This window comes from Schistocerca piceifrons, chromosome 10 (assembly GCF_021461385.2).
Source record: "Schistocerca piceifrons isolate TAMUIC-IGC-003096 chromosome 10, iqSchPice1.1, whole genome shotgun sequence".
Classification (NCBI taxonomy): Eukaryota; Metazoa; Arthropoda; class Insecta; order Orthoptera; family Acrididae; genus Schistocerca; species Schistocerca piceifrons.
Window position 1 is genome coordinate 85,676,867 of NC_060147.1, and position 22,175 is coordinate 85,699,041.

Here is a 22,175-nt window from a genome sequence, read left to right on the forward strand (position 1 = left end):
GATGGTAGTCACTGGGCGCAAGATCGGGGCTGTACGGAGAATGATTTCGCGTTTCCCATCGAAAAGATGTGATGAGATCTTTGGTCTGGTTCGCCACATCCGGACGGGCATTGTCTTGCAGCAAAACGATGTCCTTGCTCAACTTCCATGGACTGTTGCTTTGATTCTGTTGTGACGTAGGCCACCCATGTTTCATCGCCCGTAACAATTTGGCTTAAGAAATCATCACCGTCGATGTGGTACCGCTCAAGGAAAGTCAATGCAGTGTCTAAACGTTTGGTTTTGTGCACATCCGTCAACATTTTCGGTACCCAACGTGCGCGCAATTTTCGATAATTCAAGTGCTCGGTCTCAATGCCATACAAAACACTACGAGAAACATTAGGAAAGTCATCCCGCAAGGAGGAAATCGTAAAGCGTCTGTTTTCCCTCACCTTATTGCCCACTTCCTGCACCAAACTTTCATTAACGACCGGAGATCGCCCACTCCGTTGTTCATCATGCACATTTGTGCGGCCATCTTTAAATGCTCTCACCCACTATCTTACCATTCCATAATGTTTTCTCCGTAAACTACACAAATCTCACGATGAATATCGATCGCTTTTAGGCCTTTAGCACTAAGAAATCTTATAACAGCCCCTACTTCACAGTCGGCGGGACTCACGATTATCGGAGGCATCTTAAACACTCAGTACACAGCGTCAACAAGGAAGAATCAGACTGTAATGGCGTCAGTGCGTATATTAAGGTAGAGGCTTTGATGTAAAAATAAAATTATTGAGGTACCTTAGCACGTCTTTTTTTAATTTCGAAACGGTACTTACTTAAAAAAACACGCCTCGTACCTCGATTTGGTTTGACCATTTCGCTGGGGAAAGATCTGATTACGCACAAGTCGACCGAGACTGCAAAAGTTCGACTGAGGAGATGCAAAATCTGTGTATAACGTCATAACGGGTGATAGAAGTTATTCCTACGAACCGGAAACTAAGCAAAAAGTAACAGATTGAATGTTGCGAGATTAACAGAAACCAGCAAAACGCGTACTGTGGCAGATTCAAGTTCTGGGCGGGGCCGTAAGAAGTCTGGGATGGCTAAATGAGCAGCAGCAAAAATGTGTCCATCTTAGAGACCCAGCTCGGCAAACAGTCTTCCTTACACGAGAGATCTCGTATCGGCGAGCTCCGTGCTGCAGAGCGAAAGTTTGCAAAGTTACCCAATTCTATTACCATTAAGTTTACATTTAGTTTGTGGCTACCCTTCAGTATACCTAATACAAACTTTTGTATTCTGTTGCAGGTTTGTGAACTCTACATTTGTTGGGTGTGCTTCATAATCGGTAGCGCGTGAGTACAGTTAATGTATGTTTCCGTCACTGAGCGAGGATTCAGCTTCAGTGATTCCAACAATCAGGTTGTTCCTGAAGTAGCTGTAGTATCCGTGATATACACGGCCATTCATAAGTACACCACACAAAAAGAAAAACTGCCTCACCACGAAGGAGGGACGGGACGGAAAGCGGGATATGTGATGTATCGGGTGATCAAAAAGTCAGTATAAATTTGAAAACTTAATAAACCACGGAATAATGTAGATAGAGAGGTAAAAATTGACACACATGCGTGGAATGACATGGGGTTTTATTTGGAAAAAAAACACCCCATTTTGCTAGACGCGTGAAAGATCCCTTGCGCGCGTCGTTTGGTGATGATCGTGTGCTCAGCCGCCACTTTCGTCATGCTGGGTCTCCCAGGTCCCCAGACCTCAGTTCGTGCGATTATTGGCTTTGGGGTTACCTGAAGTCGCAAGTGTATCGTGATCGACCGACATCTCTAGGGATGCTGAAAGACAACATCCGACGCCATTGCCTCACCATAACTCCGGACATGCTTTACAGCGCTCTTCACTACATTATTCCTCGACTACAGCTATTGTTGAGGAATGATGGTGGACGTATTGAGCATTTCCTGTAAAGAACATCATCTTTGCTTTGTCTTACTTTGTTATGCTAATTATTGCTATTCTTATCAGGTGAAGCGCCATCTGTCGGTCATTTTTTGAACGTTTGTATTATTTGGGATCTAATAAAACCCCATGTCTTTCCAAGCATGTGTGTCAATTTGTACCTCTCTATCTACATTATTCCGTGATTTATGCAGTTTTCAAATTTATACTGACTTCTTGACCACCCGGTACATGTAAAAAGCAAACATTATTATGATTTCAGAGAAACTGGATGATACATTCAAGAGAAAGAGTTTGACAAATTGAGCAACTCAGTAACTCGTTGGTCCACCTTTGGCCCATATGAAAGCAGGTATTCAGCTTGGCATTGATTGGTCGTGTTGTTCGATGTCCTCCTCAGGGATATCGTGCCAAATTCCGAGACATTGCTGGCCAGGGTTGGATTTGATAAGCAGTAGAAACTCTCGCCATGTGCGGGCGTGCATTATCTTGCTGAAATGCAAGACCAGGATGGCTCGCCATGAAGGGCAACAAAACGGAGCGAACAATATCGTCGACTTGTGCTGTAACGGTGCCGTGGATGATAACCAAAAGGGTCCTGCTCTGAAAAGAAACGGCACTTCAAACCACCTCTCCTGCTTGTCGGACCGTATGGCGGGTGAGGCCGAAGACGTGTTGTTGGTCTTCATGGTAAGCCATCCTGGGCTTACATTTCAGATGCCTTGGCCATCAAGATCGCCAGATCTCTCCCGATTGAAAACCTTGGGAATATTATGAGGAGGTACCTTCAACCAGCTCGAGATTTTGACCATCTAACACGCAAATTGGACGGAATTTGGTACGATATCCCTCAGGACCACACCCAGCAACTCTGCTTCCATAAGGGCCAGAGGTGGAACAATACGTTATTGTCTTGACCAATTTCCGTGGCTCCTTACTTGAATAAATCATTCAATTTTTCTGAAATTATAATAATTTGTTTATCTGCGCATGTACAGATCACCGTCTCATTCGGATTATCCTTTCGTCGTGCGTCGGTTGGTTTGTTTTTGTTTTGCTTCAGGGCGCAAAAAACAACTGGGGTCATACGCGCCCAAGTCAGAACTATAGAACACAGGAATTAAAAAACGACTATACGTCAGTCCCAACTGACACAAGACAGCTAAAAACGGGGACGTGTAGAAAGGGTTAAAAAAGACACTATACGGAAACGGAGGTCCAAAACGAAAAATTAAATGGCCTTCGCCATATTGCTTTGGCTGATAAAGAGTAAGATGCGGTCGACAGTCCGCGCGTCATTTGCTAAAACGGCCGATAACTCAGACGGCAAACCCAAGCGGGATCGTAAACGGTTAAAAAAATTGGCATTCCGTCAGGAAGTGGCGGACAGTTAAAACTTGGGTTTCAGAAGACGACTCCACGAAAACTCCAAGAGATGCAGGAAGTAGACACGTATCAGTGGACAATGCATCTGTCCAAGTTTATAACTCACATTGTATTGTATGTTATGCGGGGACCTAGAAACGACGGAGAGGCTCCGTCCCCGCCGCAGCCGCAGTGGTCCACAACCCCACGACGACTACCGCAGTCCACAACTCTGCCGCCCCACACCGAACCCAGAGTTACGCCGGCCGCGGTGGTCTCGCGGTTCTAGGCGCGCAGTCCGGAACCCGCGACTGCTACGGTCGCAGGTTCGAATCCTGCCTCGGGCTTGGATGTGTGTGATGTCCTTAGGTTAGTTAGGTTTAAGTAGTTCTAAGTTCTAGGGGACTGATGACCACAGCTGTTAAGTCTCATAGTGCTCAGAGCCATTTCAACCATTTTGAACCCAGGGTTATGGTGCCGTTCGGCCCCCGGTGGACCCCCCCCCCCCCTCCCCCCCGCCGGGGACGTCTCACACCAGACGAGCGTAACCCCTGTGTTTGCGTGGTATAGTAATTGAGGTGTACCCGTACGTTGAGAACTTGTTTGCACAGCAATCGCCGACATAGTGTAGCTGAGGCGGAATAAGGGGAACCAGCCCGCATTCGCCGAGGCAGATGGAAAACAGCCTAAAAACCATCCACAGACTGACCGGTTCACCGGACCTCGACACAAATCTGCCGGACGGATTAACTCACATTACATGTGCTCAGTATAAGAAAATGGGCACAGTTTGTGATGTGGCAAATGTCAGCTTGCAGTTCACTGGGATCGCTGACACGAAACGCGGGGAAAGGTGCGACAGCAACCCGCTTTGGAAACCCGTTCATTGTGTTGCCTGTCTGCAGGCGCGAGCTGATTCGATACTTCGGGGAAGATGATTTGTCTCAATCTTCTGCCACGCCTGCCTCTTAGTGCAGCTACACCACGCCTCGTATTTCGAATCGTAAGACAGCGAGATGCTCTCTCCACCGATGTGTGTCACTTTCCTGTTGTTGTTGTTGTTGTTGTTGTCTTCAGTCCGGAGACTAGTTTCATGCAGCTCCCCATGCTACTCTATCCTGTGCAAGCTTCTTCATCTCCCAGTACCTACTGTAACCTACATCCTTCTGAATCTGCTTAGTGTATTCATCTCTTGGTCTTCCTCTAGGATTTTTACCCTCCACGCTGCCCTCCAATGCTAAATTGGTGATCCCTTGATGCCTCAGAACATGTCCTACCAACCGATCGCTTCTTTTAGTCAAGTTGTGCCAAAAATTTCTCTTCTCTCCAATTCTATTCAGTCCCTCCTCATTAGCTACGTGATCTACCCATCTAATCTTCAGCATTCTTCTGTAGCACCACATTTCGAAAGCTTCTATTCTCTTCTTGTCTAAACTATTTATCGTCCACGTTCCACTTCCATACATGGCTACACTCTATACAAATACTTTCAGAAACGACTTCCTGACATTTAAATCTATACTCGATGATAACAAATTTTTCTTCTTCAGAAACGCTTTCCTTGCCATTGCCAGTCTACGTTTTATATCCTCTCTGCTTCGACAATCATCTGTTATTTTGCTCCCAAAATAGCAAAACTCATTTACTACTTTAAGTGTCTCATTTCCTAATCTAATTCCCTCAGCATCACCCGACTTAATTCGACTGCATTCCATTATCCTCGTTTTGCTTTTGTTGATGTTCATCTCGTATCCTCCTATCAAGACACTGTCCATTCCGTTCAACTGCTCTTCCAAGTCCTTTGCTGTCTCTGCATTAATATGAAATGGAGGATGGAGAAAGAAAGGGAAGGGAGGGGTGGGAATTGTGACTTACAGCGGCGCAGGGCATTGTAATAATGCAGCGGCGAAAGTTGAAAATTTGTGCCGGACCAGGCCTCGAACCCTGATTCACCACTTTCCATGAGCGGTTGCCTCAACTGCTTCGGCAATCCAAACACGGTGTCTATCCGACTCAAATTTCAAAACTTACCCCTCGCTGCAACGCAGCTTCCCTCGTCCATTAACCACCTACTCGCAAGTTGTTGGTTCCAGTTAGAGTTCTGACGATATTAATGCATTCGCACTGAAGCAAATGTCATAGAGCCGTGGCACTCTTTGAGAATTATGTAGATCTGAGTGGTGTCGGACATGTCAGACAGAACATACCACTCAAATGTAGACAATTCTGTTTGTCTTGGAGTTTCGCGGGCTCGTCTTCCCATGCACCCGAGGTACTAATTCATAACACTGTACTTCGCGCCGACTGTAAATAACGTGACGAGGCTGTCCGCCTTGTGTCAACATTTGTCAACTCCCTTAGCTACGGGGACAAGTCAACGTTCTACAAGCTTTCACTGCGTTCTTGAGCAATGCTGCTGACCATTTAACTGAAGCTCTGCTTTCTGGGAATGAGTGTTAGCAGCCATTTGCTAAAAAAATTTCATTTCGGCGCGCATTTGAAGAATTTGTTTTGTCAAATCGTTACTTTTTTGGTGCTTTAATCTTGTTACGGCATTTTTTCAATGCGATAGTGTCCGTAGCTTCGACAAATTTTTTTGAAAGACTTATTGAAGCCTTCAGTTACATATATAAAGAGCTTTGCAACAACTGTTCGGTGGTAACGTGCTCCTAAAATGGCGTAAACACCACCTCGGAATTATTTTATGAGCATAACATGATGTCATAGGAGCAACGACGTATATGACATAAGCTGCTACCAGAAAATCATCCATGAAATACTTGAAATTGGACTGTGGCCGAAATTATACAATCGTACAGGAAATGAAGAGGATGGCAGAACCGAAGGCTCCAAGAAATCTTTAAAGAAAATATGCCAATTGTAATGAAATTTAAGGTTTAAATATTCTTTGCTCAATAATCAGTTACACAGATGGTCTTGTTATTAGGTAACGAAATCTAGCGGGGTACAGTTTGTGCTGAGGGTTTGGCACTTCAATAGTGCCGGCCGGAGTGGCCGAGCGGTTCTAGGCGCTACAGTCTGGAACCGTGCGACCGGTACGGTCGCAGGTTCGAATCCTGCCTCCGGCATGGATGTGTGTGATGTCCTTAGATTAGTTAGGTTTAAGTAGTTCTAAGTTCTAGGTGACTGATGACCTCAGAAATCCTATAGTGCTCAGAGCCATTTGAACCATTTTTGAACTTCAGTAGGTGGTCGTCCGTTTGGACAGTCGCATACTGGTTTCTCATCGAAGTAGCACCATCCGGCAAAGTGGTTCCTCATCGAAGTAGCACCATCCGGCAAGATTATAGTTGCAATTTGAGAATTAGTCAAAAATGGTTCAAATGGCTCTGAGCACTTTGGACTTCACATCTGAGGTCATCAGTCCCCTAGAACTTAGAACTACTTAAAACTAACTAACCTAAGGACATCACACACACCCATGCCCGAGGCAGGATTCGAACCTACGACCGTAGCAGCAACGCGGTTCCGGGACTGAAGCGCCTAGAATCGCTCGGCCACAACGGTCGGTGGTCAGCGTTACCTTACTGGAACCTGTGCGAAGAGCTCTGGAATTCTTTGGCGGAGAGAGAAGTGGGATGTTTCCACTATTGACTTTGTTGTTTGCTCTCGGGCTGCCCGAATACTGTTGGACGGAATCATTCTGCTGCACGATGACGTCCGCCCGTACACTGCCAATCGGAAAGGACTATGCGCTTCGGCGATTTGGTTGGAAAACGCAACAATACGACGTAGAAGATGTTACGGAGAGTGAGGGTTATGGCTACCGCCGCGCCGCGCGGGATTAGCCGAGCGGTCTTAGGCACTGCAGTCATGGGCTGTGCGGCTGGTCCCGGTGGAGGTTCAAGTCCTCCCTCGGGCATGGGTGTGTGTGTTTGTCCTTAGGATAATTTAGGTCAAGTAGTGTGTAAGCTTAGGGACTGATGACCTTAGCGGTTAAGTCCCATACGATTTCACACACATTCGCACATTTTTTGCTACCACTCCCGCCGTATGTGGGGCTTTTGTGCGACGTAGTGGAAGCTTCGCGGACGCGACGGAAGGGTCGTTTTCGATGTCGATACACTCTGGCGTCTTAGTCTTGGCCCATTTGTTGAAGCAACTGTGTCCAAATGAAGCAGTGTGTGGCGTGTGAGAAGTCCATCTCCGGCAAAGAGCTGAACAGACAAAAAGTGGCGAACCTGTTTAAGTTTCTCAAGGATAAGTCGTTGAAACGTACGTTGCAGATAGGGGCACCGTAGCGTGTCTAAATACTGCGGTTATCAGCGGTGCAGCAAGGACATGTGGGCGACGCGAGACAAAAGCGGCAGTGGGAGCGCGAGGACACAGCGGGTAGTGTGTGTGTGTGTGTGTGTGTGTGTGTGTGTGTTTGTTTACGCGTATGCATGGGTGGCGCCGATAAGGAACACGCGGTAGGACGAGCGCGCACGCAAAATTTATCAACGTTTATCTTTCACTAATTGTGCATGGTCTCCCAACGCCGTTCCGAAAGCAGTCTTGGTGCGCCTTTTGCTGGATCGCTATTTATTTTAAAACTGATCCATGTTGTTGAGAAAAAATTTCATTACTGAGTAAATGTACTGTGAAGCAGTTGTAAGAATTCCTAAACTTTTAAACACATGCCTACAAGATGTGAGACTATCAACCCCACACATTATTCTAGAAAGTAGTTACACTACTGGCCGTTAAAATTGCTACACCACGAAGAAGCCGTGCTACAGACACGAAATTTTTACCGACAGGAAGAAGATACTGCGATACGCAAATGATTAGCTTCTCAGAGCATTCACACAAGGTTGGCGCCGGTGGCGACACCTACAACGTGCTGACACGAGGAAAGTTTCCAACCGAATTCTCGTACACAAACAGCAGTTGACCGGTGTTGCCTGGTGAAACGTTGTTGTGATGCCTCGTGTAAGGAGGAGAAATGCGTACCATCACGTTTCCGAATTTGATTAAGGTCGGATTGTAGCCTATGGCGATTGCGGTTTATCGTATCGCGACATTGCTGCTGGCGTTGGTCGAGATGCAATGACTGTTAGCAGAATATGGAATCGGTGGGTTCAGGAGGGTAATACGGAACGCCGTGCTGGATCCCAACGGTCTCGTATCACTAGCAGTCGAGATGAAAGGCATCTTGTCCGCATGACTGTAACGGATCGTGCAGCCACGTCTCGATCCCCGAGTCAACACATGGGGACGTTTGCAAGACTACAACCATCTGCACGAACAGTGCGACAACGTTTGCAGCAGCACGGACTATCAGCTCGGAGACCATGGCTGCGGTTACCCGTGACGCTGCATCACAGACAGGAGCGCCTGCGATGGTGTACTCAACGACGAAGCTGGGTGCACGAATGGCAAAACGTCATTGTTTCGGATGAATCGAGGTTCTGTTTACAGCATCATGATGGTCGCATCCGTGTTTGGCGACATCGCGGTGAACGCACATTGGAAGCGTGTATTGGTCATCGCCATACTGTCGTATCACCCGGCGAGATGGTATGGGGTGCCATTGGTTACACGTCTCGGTCACCTCTTGTTCGCATTGACGGCACTCTGAACAGTGGAAGTTACATTTCAGGTGTGTTACGACCCGTGGCTCTACCCTTCATTCGATCCCTGCGAAACCATTAATTTCAGGAGGATAATGCACGACCGCATGTTGCAGGTCCTGTACGGGCCTTTCTGCATACAGAAAATGTTCGACTGCTGCCCTGGCCAGCACATTCTCCAGATCTCTCACCCTGTGAAAACGTCTGGTCAATGGTGGCCGAGCAACTGGATCGTCACAATACGCCAGTCACTACTCTCCATGAACTGTGGTATCGTGTTGAAGCTGCATGGGCAGTTGTACCTGTACACTCCATCCAAGCTCTGTTTGACTCAATGCCCAGGCGTATCAAGGTCGTTATTTCTGCCAGAGGTGGTTGTTCTGTGTACTGATTTCTCAGGATCTATGCACCCAAATTGCGTGAAAATGTAATCACATGTCAGTTCTAGTATAGTGTATTTGTCCAATGAATACCCGTTTATGATCTGCATTTCTTGTTGGTGTAGCAATTTTAATGCCCGGTAGTGTAGAATAGTGTGGCGGGTTCATAGTCTCACATCTTGTATGCATCTGTTTGAAAGGTTAGGAATTCTTAAAACTGCTTCACAGTACATTTACTCAGTAATGAAATTTTTTTCTCAACAACATGGACCAGTTTAAAATCAACAGCGAAATTCATGATTACAATACCAGAAAAAAGAAAGACCACCACTATCCTTTACTTAACCTATCTTTGTCACAGAAAGGGGTAAAATATGCTGGTATAAAACTTTTTGATAAATTACCAGATGAAATAAAATGTCTGACAGACAGCAGTAATAGTTTCAAAAACAAATTGAAATCATACCTCCATGAAAACACCTTCTATACCGTAGATGAATGTTTGAATGTGAGTAAATAAATGTGGAGATATATGTATTTTGTGCCATTTAAGGGAATGGGATATATAATAGGAATATTTAGGTAAAATACTATAATGTAAACAAAAAGAAACTTGTTTCCTGTGCGCATTTCTTGTGCATTTGACGCTTTCCACATCATAACGCTTTTCCGTGCTATTGATCAATGGAACACGTAACTAACTAACTCGCGCGAAGCGTCGTCTGCGGATTTTCTTCTATCTCGTCTATCGGTGCAAATCTTCGTCCTTTCAACGGGGTTTTAAACTTTGGAAATAAAAAAAAGAAGTCCGCAGCGACCAGGAGTGCAGAGTACTGAAGATCAGGCAGTGCAGTGATTTCGTTTTTTTAACAGTCACGCACCAACGGGGATGAATGTTCTGTGCCGGTGCGTTATCGCGATGGAAGAATCATGAATTGTCCCGACACATTTCACGCTGTTTACTTCTCATATTTTCAAATTTTCTCGCAGGCGTCGAGGCACGTCCCGGTAGTACAATCGATTAACAGTTTGTCCCTGTGGCTCTAGTTCTAGTTCTCGATGAACTAATCCTTCAGAGTAAAAGAAAACTATCAGCATTGTTTTGAGATTTGACCTGACCTCACCAGCTTTTTTTTGGTCTTGGAGAACCTTTCCCGACCCATTGTTAAGATTGAACTTTGGTCTCAGAATCATAACCGTAGACCTACATCTCATCACCAGTTATGATTCTCCCAAGGAACATCTCGTTCTCATTTGCGCGATCCAAAAGCTCTTCACAAGTTGCGAGGCAGAGGTCTTTTTGGTCTTGACTCATGAGCCGTGGGACGAACTTGGCGGCAACACGGTTTATTATTTATTTATTTATTGATCCGTGGGACCAAATTAAGGAGAAGTCTCCATGGTCATGGATCGAGTCAATACATGAAATTATAACACGGTATTAGAAACAGATAAAATGAAATATAAAAAACATATTCAGGTGACAAGTAAGTTTAATTAAAGAAAATCAACAATGTAACACTGGAATTTGCTTAATTTTTTAGATCTTCCAGGAGCTCCTCGACAGAATAGAAAGAGTGAGCCATGAGGAAACTCTTCAGTTTAGACTTAAAACAGTTTGGGCTCCTGCTAAGATTTCTGAGTTCTTGTGGTAGCTTATTGAAAATGGATGCAGCAGGATACTGCACTCCTTTCTGCACAAGAGTCAAGGAAGTGCATTCCACATGCAGATTTGATTTCTGCCTAGTATTAACTGAGTGAAAGCTGCTATCTCTTGGGAATAAGCTAATGTTGCCAACAACAAACGACATTAAAGAAAATATATACTGTGAGGGCAATGTCAGAATTCCCAGACTATTGAATAGGTGTCGACAAGAGGTTCTCGAACTTACACCACATATAGCTCGAACAGCCCGTTTTTGAGTCAAAAATACCCTTTTTGAATCAGAAGAATTACCCCAAAAAATAATACCATATGACATAAGCGTATGAAAATATACGAAGTAGACTACTTTTCGTGTTGAACTTCACTTATTTCAGATACTATTCTAATGGTAAATAAAGCAGCATTTGGTTTCTGAACAAGATCCTGAACATGGGCTTTCCACAACAGCTTACTATCTATCCGAACGCCTAGGAACTTGAACTGTTCCGTCTCGCTTATAATATGCCCATTCTGTCTGATCAAAATATCGGTTCTTGTTGAATTGTGGGTTAGAAACTGTAAAAACAGTGTTACTGTATTTTACATTAAATTATTTTCCACAAGCCACGAACTTATTTCATGAACTACATTATTTGATACTGTTTCAGTATTACACACAAGATCCTTCACTACCAATCTGGTGTCATCAGCAAACAGAAATATTTTTGAATCACCTGTAATACTAGAAGGCGTATCATTTATATAAATAAGAAACAGCAGTGGCCCCAGCACCGACCCTTGGGGAACGCCCCACTTAACAGTGCCCCATTGGGACTGAACATCACTATCACTCTCAATACTGCGGAGAATTACCTTCTGATTTCTGTTCTTAAAGTAAGAGGCGAACCAGTTGTAAGCTAGTCCCCTTACTCCATAATGGTCCAACTTCTGCCGTAATATTTTGTGGTCAACATAGTCAAAAGCCTTCGTTAAATCAAAGAAAACTCCTAGCGTTCGCAACCTTTTGTTTAATCCGTCCAAAACCTCACAGAGAAAAGAGAATATAGCATTTTCAGTTGTTAAACCATTTCTAAAACCAAACTGAACATTTGACAGCAAATTATGTGAATTTAAATGCTCCAGTAACCTTGTATATACAACCTTCTCGATAACTTTAGCAAACACCGATGGCATAGAAATAGGTCTATAATTGTCAATATTATCCCTGTCTCCCTTTTTATAAAGTGGCTTCACTACCGAGTACTTTAATCGGTCAGGAAACCGACCACTCCTAAAGGAAAAGTTACAGATATGGCTAAGTACTGGGCTAACATACATAGAACAATACTTCAGTATTCTGCTAGATACCGCGTCATATCCATGAGAGTTCTTGGTCTTTAGTGATTTAATTATTAACTCAATCTTCCTCTTGTCAGTATCATGGAGGAGCATTTCAGGTAACAGTCTCGGAACACTTTTTTCTACGAGCGCTATATGATTCCGTGTTGGGACTAGGTTTCTATTTAGTTCACTTGCTATATTCAGAAAGTGATTATTAAATACTGTACATATATGCGACTTATCAGTAACACGGACATTCCCACTACGCACTGATTCCATATCCTCGACCTGTCTCTGCAGACCAGCCACTTCCTTTACGACTGACCATATGGTTTTAATTTTATCCTGAGACTTAACTATTCTATCTGCATACCACATACTTTTTTGCCTTCCTAATAACATTTTTAAGCACCTTACAATACTGTTTGTAATGGGCTGCTGCATTTAGATTCTGACTGTTTCTAACGTATTGATATAATTGCCACTTTGTTCTACAGGATATTCTTATCCCTCTAGTCAGCCACCCAGGCTGCCTGTTTGTGTTAGTACCCTGTTCTGAACGTTCTAACGGAAAGCAACTTTCAAAGAGCACGAGAAAAGGCTTGAGAAAAGCATTTTATTTATCGTCTACTGTATCAGCGCTATAAACATCTTGCCATTGTTGTCCCTTTATAGGGGTTACAAAGGTATCTACAGCAACTGGATCGGCTTTCCTAAACAGCTGATGACTATACTTAAGTATATAGTTCTGGCAATGCCGGCCATGACCTTCTTCTTCTGTGCGGATGTACACATATTACTCGAACTCTTACGGGACTTGGTAAGAATGTCTTCCACGAGTAATGAGTGTGTTGGGGTGGGACACTACGAATGTAGTGTGTGGACATACAAGGTGAGAATGTGGGTCTCGCGGGAGACGTCCGCGAGATAGTCCCTGCAGTCGCACTATCCTCTGTGCCCTCGGTGGCTCAGATGAATAGAACGTCTGCCATGTAAGCAGGAGATCCTGGGTTCTACATCTACATCCATACTCCGCAGGCCACCTGACGGTGTGTGGCGGAGGGTACCCTGAGTACCTCTATCGGTTCTCCCTTCTATTCCAGTCTCGTATTGTTCGTGGAAAGAAGGATTGTCGGTATGCGCCCGGTAGGCGCACACATTTTCACCTGTTCCCGTTGATATATATCAACGTCTGTCAGCAGCTGAAGGTATTGATATAATTCTAATTTTTAAACCCTGTGAACCGTTCGTAATACCGAATACGGCCTAAGAACTCATCACCGTAGGCTTCCTGCATCATTTGGCGTTTCTCTGTAAAGGTTTTCTTTGGTTTCACGCAAAATTTCAACCACACGCGTTGCTCCCCTAACTGTGCCATCTCGAAATTCGCAAACTGTGAGACACAATTTCTACTGAATACAGCGCTGAACAATAACTAATAGACATAAAAGAATGAAACTTCCGGCACATTAAAGGCAGGCGTGTTCAGGAATGCCAACCGCATTTCGCTCCAACAGACCATTGGCGTGAAATTTCGAATTTTCTGGGATTCTTTCAACAGGCCTTGTTCGCATCTCGCGACTAAGAACCGAATCGAAAACGGCTGACACTAGGAGCTTTTGAGAGTGCAGTTTTCCTATTCAGTAATAAAAATACTTAGAGACAGTAATATTTTCAGGTGTGTTTAGTATCGACTGACGTCGGTGAATTTGGGGTTGTGAGCTAAGTAAAGTTTGCCTCTTACCAAAGGGGCAGAAGGGTAAGTAGTGCTGCAAATGGGGTGTTAGAGAATATGACAGGAGCAATTTTTTACTCTTTGTCTTCCAGTATTGACAACTTACAGGCGTGCCCAACTCGTACCAATCAGTTTCTATGATATAAATTTCAATTATTGAAAGGCGGTACATATTTGTAGCAACTATCTCTTTCTCTCTCTCGGTAGAGCACTTGCCCGCGAAAGGCAAAGATCCCGAGTTTGGTTCTCGGTGCAGCACACAGTTTTAATCTGTCAGAAAGTTTCATATCAGCGCAAATTCGGCTGCAGAGTGAAAATCTCGTTTGACAAGTAAGTTTGACCGTTTACATATGCATTTCTCAAATAGCCAGTCGCTTGCCGGACTGTTTTCCATAATTTTGCGATATCTGGCAACTGGAGTATACTTCGAAGGTTTAAAAAGTTTGTATCGTGCATTGCGTCTCTTACATTGGCCACAAGTGACAGCTGCTTCAAACGTGAAGTTAAGTTTGACAAACGTACGTCGTAGTAAGCACGACTCCACCCTTGCTTGACAAATGCGTGGGGGCACAACACCGAATTTGGCAGACAAGTTTGAACTTTGATCTACATCTACATGGTTACTCTGCAATTCACTCTTAAGTGCCTGGCAGAGGGTTTATCAAACCATTTTCATACTACTTCTCTACCATTCCACTCTCGAATAGCGCGTGGGAAAAAGGAACTCCTAAATCTTTCCGTTCGAGCTCTGATTTCTCTTATTTTATTATGATGATGATTTCTCCCTACGTAGGTGGGTGTCAACAAAATACTTCCGCATTCGGAAGAGATATCGTATCAGTGACACTCTCACCCCTATTGCGCGATAACACGAAACGAGCTGCCCTTCTTTGTACTTTTTTGATGTCCTCCGTCAATCCTACCTGGTAAGGATCCTACACCGCGCAGCAATATTCCAGCAGAGGATGGACAAGTGTAATGTAGGCTGTCTCTTTAGTGGGTTTGTCGCATCTTCTAAGTGTTGTGCCAACAAAGCGCAGTCTTTGTTTCGCCTTCCCCACAATATTATCTATGTGGTCTTTCCAGTTTAAGTTGCTCGTAATTGTAATTCCTAGGTATTTAGTCGAACTGACAGCCCTTAGATTTGTGCGATTTATCGTATACCCTAAATTTGTCAGATTTCTTTTAGTACCCATGTGGATGACCTCGCACTTTTCTTTGTAAAGTGCTAATTACCACTTTTTGCATCATACAGAAATTCTCTCTAGGTCATTTTGTAATTGGAATTGATCGTCTGATGATTTTACTAGACGGTAAATTACAGCGTCATCTGCAAACAATCTAAGGGGGCTGCTCAAATTATCACCTAGATCATTTATGTAAATCAGGAACAGCAGAGGGCCTATGACACTACCTTGCGGAACGCCAGATATCACTTCTGTTCTACTCGATGATTTACCGCCTATCACTACGAAGTGTGACCTCCCATACCATCACGCCGGGTGATACGCCAGTATGGAGATGACGAATACACGCCTCCAATGTGCGTTCGCCGCGATGTGACGAATCCAGTCACACGACTGAGACAATCATATGCACGCAATTTGATTAGTAGTCGCTTGTGAGGAACGGTATCAAAAGCCTTATGGAAATATAGGAATATGGAATCGATCTGAGATCCCTTGTCGACAGCACTCATTACTTGATGGGAATAAAGAGCTAGCTGTGTTGCACAAGAACGATACTACCTGAATCAGTGTTGTTTATGTATGAATAAGTCATTTTCTCCAAGGTAATTCATAATGCGGTCCTAACTCAATTCAGTAAAGCAAATTGGGAAACAGACCTCACTCGAGTGGCCAGACCAGCGCATCGACCTTTTCCTACCTCCTGTTGTTCTAGACTACAACTTCTGTAGTGCACACAGATGGTAGGAATACTGGAAAAATATATTTAGAATACTGAAAAATATATTTAGGAGATGCTGCAGGAGGAGGGTGAGAAAGATCACCGAGGGACGCAGAGGTGGCCAGCTGTGTGGAAACCAAACCGCAGCGTCACTTGCAGCGAAATTTCTGTAATTCAGGTTCAGACCGGCCGCAAGAGAAACCTCCACGCGTTTCCCAATCTTTCTACTCTGCCGACTCCACTCTCGACCATGACATCTTGCGGGAATTACACTACCGGGCATTACAATTGCTACACCAAGAAGAACTGCAGATGATAAACGGGTATTCATTGGACAAATATATTATACTAGAACTGACATGTAATTACATTTGCACGCAATTTGGGTGCATAGATCCTGAGAAATCAGTACCCATAACAACCACCCCTGGCCGGAATAACGGCCGTGAAACGTCTGGGCATTGAGTCAAACAGAGCTTGGATGGCGTGTACAGGTACAGCTGCCCATGCAGCTTCAACACGATACCACAGTTCATCAAGAATAGTGACTGGCGTACTGTGCCAGTTGCTCGGCAACCATTGACCAGACTTCTCAATTGGTGAGAGATCTGGAGAATGTGCTGGCCAGGGCAGCAGTCGAACATTTTCTGTGTCCAGAAAGGCCCGTACAGGACCCGCAACATGCGGTCGTGCATTATCCTGCTGAAATGTAGGGTTTCGCATGAATCGAATGAAGGGTAGAGCAAAGGGTCGTAACACATCTGAAATGTAACGTCCACTATTCAAAGTGCCGTCAATGCGAACAAGAGGTGACAGAGACGTGTAATCAACGGCGTCCCATACCATCACGCCGGGTGATACGCCAGTATGGCGATGACGAATAGATGCTTCCAATGTGCGTTCGCCGCGATGTCGCCAAACACGGATGCGACCATCATGATGTTCTAACTGAACCTGCATTCATCCGAAAAAATGACGTTTCGCCATTCGTGCACCCAGGTTCGTCGTCGAGTACATCGCAGGCGCTCCTGTCTGTGATGCAGCGTCAAGGGTAATCGCAGCCACGGTGTCCGAACTGATAGTCCGTGCTGCTGCAAGCGTCGTCTAACTGTTCGTGCAGATGGTTGTTGTCTTGCAAACGTCTCCATCTGTTGACTCAGGGATCGAGACGTGGCTGCACGATCCGTTACAGCCATGCGGATAAGATGCCTGTTATCTCGACTGCTAGTGATACGAGGCCGTTGGGATCCAGCACGGCGTTCCGTATTACCCTCCTGAAACCACCGATTCCAGATTCTGCTAACAGTCATTGGATCTCTACCAACGAGAGCAGCATTGTCGCGATATGATAAACCGCAATCGCGATAGGCTACAATCTGACCTTTATCAAAGTTGGAAACGTGATGGTACGCATTTCTCCTCCTTACACGAGGCATCACAACAACGTTTCGCCAGGCAACGCCGGTCAACTGCTGTTTGAGAAATCGTTCGGAAAAGTTCCTCATGTCAGCACGTTGTAGGTGTTGCCACCCGGCGCCAACCTTGTGTGAATGCTCTGAAAAGCCAATCATCTGCATATCACAGCATCTTCTTCCTGTCGGTTAAATTTCACAACTGTAGCACGTCATCTTCGTGGTGTAGCAATTTTAGTGGCCAATAGTGTGTTTACGTCCATACTGTACAAGTGCACCGCAGAGGGCACTTCCCGTTGTACTGCGTATCCAGCTCTACCTAAGCGTCAGACCTGAAGATGTAAACACTGCAATCGCTCAGATGAATGATGATCTGTCTTCAGTAGTGACATGGGCGAAAAACCTGGGGCTTAAACTAAATGCAAAAAAGACGCAAGTAATCTTAATAGCCCATCAGAAATTAATAAGTTCAGATTTCCGCGAACGGCTATGGCTCTGAGCACTATGGGACTCAACTGCTGAGGTCATTAGTCCCCTAGAACTTAGAACTAGTTAAACCTAACTAACCTAAGGACAACACAAACATCCATGCCCGAGGCAGGATTCGAAGCTGCGACCGTAGCGGTCTTGCGGTTCCAGACTGCAGCGCCTTTAACCGCACGGCCACTTCGGCCGGCCGCGAACGGCTACCTCCTATTCTGCTCGACGGTACTCCAATACCATATCAGAAAACAGTGAAGAACTTGGGTGTAACTTTGGATGAGCATCTCAACTGGGCGGAGAATACAGTCGCAGTGTGCCGGAAGACGTCTGCTGTCTCTATGCTCTCAAAAAGTTTCGGAACATATTTCCACAGGACTTGAAACGCCAGCTCGTGCAAGCACTCGTTCTACCGAACCTCCACTATTGTGATGTGATTCAACAAGGCACGAGTAGTGAAAACAAAAGACGGCTAGAGCTAACCATGAATGCCGGTGTGCGTTACACCTGCAACATTCGCCGATATGATCATGTTAGTGCTTCATACTCCGAGCTAGGGTGGCTGCGGCCGGACAAATTGCGTGACTACCACACTCTGTCTACTCCACCGAGTCCTCGTCGCGGAAGCACCCCAGTACCTTGCTTCAGAGATTAAAAACCTGTCATGTCATCATAATCGAAACACGAGGTCACTCTTATTTGGTATCCTAACTGTGCCCACTCACAAAACAAAAACTTTTGCAAACTCCTTCTCAGTTGCCGCTGTCCGCCTCTGGAACAAACTGCCCCTTACCTTGCGCAAAATTCGATCTCCTGCTGCTTTTAAGAAGAAGTTGAAGCATTTCCTACTATCATCCTCATAAAGTTCTCCACAAAATTAATGTACAAGGACAATCCCCTCATCTGTCAAATAGCAAAGCTAGCGTCCCCTCTCTTGCTCCTGAGATGCCTTCCTCTTCATCTATCTCTACTAGCCACGCAATCTTCTTTTCCTTTATATTTCCTTAATTATGTTTCATCATGTCTCTATTCTTCTCCTCCCTTCACCATGAGTCTCCCTCATACTCCCTGCTGCCAGCACTCCTATCTAAAATCTGTCTCTGCAATAATGTCTAATTATAACAGTACTTGTGACCTAAGAATATAAACTCTGTATCTATGTATTTTTCCAGGTGTACCTTTCAAATTGTTTATCTCACTTTTTATACTAGATGTAGTTTAACATGCCTGCTAAAACATATGAATGTAAAATAAGTAGAATGCCTGGTTAGATGTAAGAGAGGGCCCGATGGCCCTAATCTTGCCAGGTTAAATAAATCAATAAATAAATAAAATATCGTGATTTGTTCCTGCTCCATTTGCGTATGTAGCGCGGGAAGAGCGATCTTTAAACACCACTGTGCGTGCCATTAATCTAATCTTGTTTTCGTGGTCCCTGCGGGAGTCATCGGTGGACATGTAGCACGAGAAGACTTCAAAAAGTAACTTAAAGATTACCATGGCAGGCCAAGTACCTGTTACTGAGTGGTGTACTGCACTGCAAAATGATACAGGTGTATGACATTATTTTTCAACATAGGCACCAAATATTTCCAAGCGATGGGGACGTTCTATGAGTCGCCGGCTGCTGTGGTCGAGCGGTTCTAGGAGCTTCAGTCTGGAACCGCGCGACCGCTACGGTCGCAGGTTCGAATCCTGCCTCGGGCATGGATGTGTGTGATGTCCTTAGGTTAGTTAGGTTTAAGTAGATCTAAGTTCTAGGGGACTGATGACCTCAGATGTTACGTCCCATAGCGCTCAGAGCCATGTGAACCATATATGAACCGCTTCATAAATAAACCAAAGCTAAACGCATGTGGCATAAAATAAAGTGGCTTCCACTTAGTTGCGTAGACGGGTAGAAGAGGGTAAGGAGCGATGGAAAACACAAAATATTGGCCAGGTGCTAGTAGAACTCGCGCTCTTGAGAGTTCCGAACAAACTTAATTACGTATGTAGACAGTTTATCCATTCCAGGCATGACACGGTATTGGTCCCGAGAGTTGCAAAGCTTTCGAGACTGAGAAAAAAAATTTTCGTGTGCTATAATTACAAATGGATAATTTTCGAATTTTTTCCTTCACTTTTACTGTGCCTCTTGGTTTCTGCCAAATCTCATGATTCCAGGTCAACCGGAGGTTAATGTATAGGTTTTCATGAGTGAGTTTGCAAGTAAAAAAATATGTGACGTAATTGGTCGTGTCTTTTGACTGCGTTGACTTAGACATACATTTATTACACCTCCAAGGGACCACAGACCTTAGTATGTCGCATAATTTTCAACTTGATACTGCTACCCGTTACTGATTACGGACGAACGGATTAGATAGATAGATAGATAGACAGACAGACGGATAACAAAGTGATCTTGTAAGGCTCCGTTTTTACAGACTGAGGTACAGAGCTCTAAATATGAGTATTTAACTTGATATGGGATTTCAAGTATTCTTTTTTTTATAATTTTTTTTTCCTAGAAGCAATTTGCATTTAATTCGTCCCTACTTCCTCCTTCGGCGCTTATTTCGCTGATGAGAATTTTTCCGGGTTGTATGGCCGTGGTCCATGGAACTCTTCCATCCCTGACGTTTCGTCCAAAGCTACGTGGGTCATCTTCGGAGGTGCTCCTGGTTGTGATGAGTCTTGCCGACTGACGAGTCGGACGTCGAAGAGCGGCCTAAGTACCCTGGAAAGTGGGCGTGGTCTGGATTTCACGTGATAGAAGAGATAAAACTTCACAAAGATAAAATTTTTTAAATATCGAGTATAGTGCGTCAAAGATAAAAACTTCTCATCGATTCTGTAGCGCCACAGTCCATATATCACAGAGTTTCATGGCTTCTTCTTTTGTTACAATCATCCCCATGTTTATATATTTCGATCGCTTCTCTATGTAGCTGCGGACAATAGTGCGCCATACTACGTAAAACTTCAGTTTCCGAATATTTCACTCAGTCATCACCTGACTGAAGAGCATGTTCGGCCACGGCTGATTTGTCTGTTTTCCCTAGTCGGCGAAGACTTCTATGTTCCTCCAAACATGTATACATACATCTCTTTGTAGTTCCAATGTAGACTTTGCCACACGTACACGGAATCTTATATACACCACTTGCAGACACATGGGGACGTTTATCTTTAACGGAGCGAGGTGCTTGGCCTATTTTCTTAATTGGTCTGAAAATCGCCCGAACGTCATGTTTCTTTAGAATCTTGTCGATTTGATCCGTTACTTTTTTGATGAAGGGTAGATAAACCGTGTTGTTCCATCGCTGTGGCCTATCGTTGTCCTTAGGCCTCCTGTTATTCGGTCGCAAAACTCTATTTCCTTACTACCCATTCTTCTCAAAAGCCTGCTTTAGATGTTTTAAATCGGCGTCCAGGTGTTCCGGAGTAGAAATACTTTTAGCTCTGTCCACTAGACTTCTAGATTCTCAGCAGCTGAAACATCCGGTAGAGAAAGCCTTCAGTGTATCAGTTACTTCGCTGCCGAAATAACAAAAGTCGTTTTCTATCCTGTGTCTCATTTCCTAATCTCGTCCCCTCATTAACGTCAGTTATTTTTCACTACTGGGCATGAAAATTGCTACACCACCAAGATGACGTGCTACAGACGCGAAATTTAACCGACGGGAAGAAGATGCTGTGATATGCAAATGATTGGCCTTTCAGAGCATTCACATAACGTTGGCACCGGTGGCGACACCTACAACGTGCTGACATGACGAAAGTTTCCAACCAATTTCTCATACACAAACAGCAGTCGACCGGCGTTGCCTCCTGAAACGTTGTTGTGATAGCTCGTGTAAGGAGGAGAAATGCGTACCATCTCGTTTCCGACTTTGATAATGGTCGGATTGTAGCCTATCGTGATTGCGGTTTATCGTATCGCGACATTGCTACTCGCGTTGGTCGAGATCCAATGACTGTTAGTAGAATATGGAATCGGTGGGTTGAGTAGGGTAATACGGAACGCCGTGCTGGATCCCAACGGCCTCGTATCACTAGCAGTCGAGATGACAGGCATCTTATCCGCATGGTTGTAATGGATCGTGCAGCCACGTCTCGATTCCTGAGTCAACAGATGGGGACGTTTGCAAGACAACAACCATCTGCACGAACAGTTCGACGACGTTTGCACCAGCATGGACTATCAGCTCGGAGACCGTGGCTGCCGTTACCCTTGACGCTGCATCACAGACAGGAGCGCCTGCGACGGTGTTCTCGACGACGAACCTGGGTGTATGAATGGCAAAACGTCATTTTTTAGGATGAATCCAGGTTCTGTTTACAGCATCACGATGGTCGCATCCGTGTTTTGGCGACATC

General features: G+C 44.7%; 1 protein-coding gene and 1 non-coding gene across 3 annotated transcripts in view; both read left to right on the top strand.

The window, feature by feature from the left end:
- LOC124718646 (myc box-dependent-interacting protein 1) overlaps positions 1-22,175 on the top strand; it is a 446,366-nt gene that overhangs the window by 87,336 nt on the left and 336,855 nt on the right. The gene's annotated exons all lie outside the window — the stretch shown is intronic.
- Positions 6,339-6,422, top strand: Trnap-ugg. The gene has a single exon. It is a non-coding gene; the product is annotated as a tRNA-Pro (tRNA).